Below are 2,060 nucleotides of genomic sequence, written 5' to 3' on the forward strand. Positions count from 1 at the left end.
TGCACCACCAGGGACCCAGGTGTCGAGCACCATCCATCCCCTGCACAGGGACCCAGGTGTCCAGCACCCATCCATCCCTGCCACAGGGACCCAGGCACCCATCCATCCCCTCCACAGGACCCAGGGTGTCCGGGCACACTCCATCCCCTCCACCAGGGACCCAAGAGGACCCATCCATCCCTGCACCAGGACCAGGGTCAGCACCCCATCCCCTGCACCAGGGCCAGGTGTCCGAGCACCCATCCATCCCCTGCACCAGGGACCCAGGCACCCCATCCATCCCCTCACAGCAGGACCCAGGGGTATGGGCACATCCCATCCCTCCACCAGGGACCCAGGTCCGAGCAACCATCCATCCCCGGACCAGGGACCCAGGCCACCCATCCATCCCCTGCACCAGGACCCGGCGTCCAAGCACACACCCATCCATCCCCTGCACCAGGGACTCAGGCACCCATCCATCCTCTGCACCAGGGCCCAGGACACCCATCCATCCCCTGCACACAGGGACCCAGGTGTCCGAGCAGCACCATCATCCCTGCACCAGGACCCAGGTGTCCAGCACCCCATCCATCCCGTCAACCAGGCACGGCAGGGTGTCCAAGACCCACAACCTCCCATCCCCTCCACCAGGGACCCAGAGCACCCATCCATCCCCCTGCACCAGGGACCCAGGTGTCCGAGCACCCCCCATCCTCCCTCCACCAGGACCCAGGCCCCCCATCCCATCCCCTGCACCCAGGGACCAGGGTGTCCAAGCACCCCATCCATCCCTCCCAAGGGACCAGGTGTCCGAGCACCCATCCATACCTCCACCAGGGACCAGGTGTCCAGCACCCATCCATCCCCTGCACCAGGGACCCAGTGCACACCCATCCATCCCCTGCACCAGGGACCGGGCGTCAGGCCACCCATCCATCCCTGACAGGGACCAGGTTCCAAGCCCCATCCATCCCTGCACCAGGGACCACGTGTCCAAGCACCCACCATCCCCTGCACCGGGACCCAGGACCACCATCCCTGCACCAGGGGACCCAGGAGTCCAGGGCACCCATCCATCCCCTGCACCAGGGACCCATGGACACCATCCATCCCCTGCACCAGTACCCAGGGTCCGGCACCCATCCTCCCCTCCACCAGGGACCCAGGGCCACCCATCCATCCCCTGACCAGGGACCCAGGTGTCCAACGCCCATCCATCCCCTCCACCAGGGACCAGCACCCATACCATCCCCTGCACCAGGGGACCCAGGTGTCCGAGCACCATCCATCCCCTCCACCAGGGACCCAGTGTCGAGCACCCATCCATCCCCTGCGCAAAGGACCCGTGTCCGAGCACCATCCACCCTGCACCAGGGACCAGGGCTGTCCAAGCACCCACCATCCCCTGCACCAGGGACCCCGGGTCCAAAGCACCCATCCATCCCTGCAACAGGGACCCAGGTGTCCGACAGCCACCCATCCATCCCCTCACCAGGGAACCAGGCACCCATCCATCCCCTGCACCAGGGACCAGGTGTCCAGCACCATCCATCCCCTCCACCAGGGACCCAGGTGTCCGGGCACCCATCCATCCCCTGCACCATGAGGACCGACCGGTGTCCAAGCACCCATCCATCCCCTGCACCAGGGCAGCGTCCAGGCACCCATCCATCCCATGTACCAGGGACCCAGTGTCGACACCCATCCAATCCCTGACCAGGGACTCAGGCACCCATCCATCCTGCACCAGGGACCCAGGTGTCGGCACCCATCCATCCCCTGCAACCAGGACCCAGTGTCCAGGCACCCCCATCCCCGCACCAGGGACCCAGGCACCATCCATCCCCTGCACCAGGGCACAGGTGTCCGAGCACCCATCCATCCCCTGCACCAGGGACCCAGGTGTCCGAGCACCCATCCATCCCCTGCACCAGGGACCCAGGTGTCCAAGCACCCATCCATCCTCTCCCCAGGGACCCAGGCACACCATCCCTCCATCCCCCTGCACCAGGGGACCCAGGTGTCCGAGCACCCATCCATCCCCTGCACCAGGGACCCAGGTGTCCGAGCACCCATCC

The 2,060-nt window shown here is 66.6% G+C and overlaps 1 long non-coding RNA gene across 1 annotated transcript; it reads left to right on the forward strand.

The window, feature by feature from the left end:
- The first annotated feature begins 640 nt into the window (after window positions 1-640).
- On the forward strand, window positions 641-1,217 carry LOC121233148. The gene is made up of 3 exons (XR_005931953.1): window positions 641-675; window positions 789-864; window positions 1,112-1,217. It is a non-coding gene; the product is annotated as an uncharacterized LOC121233148 (long non-coding RNA).
- Window positions 1,218-2,060: the final 843 nt, after the last annotated feature.

This window comes from Aquila chrysaetos, unplaced genomic scaffold (assembly GCF_900496995.4).
Source record: "Aquila chrysaetos chrysaetos unplaced genomic scaffold, bAquChr1.4, whole genome shotgun sequence".
NCBI lineage: Eukaryota > Metazoa > Chordata > Aves > Accipitriformes > Accipitridae > Aquila > Aquila chrysaetos.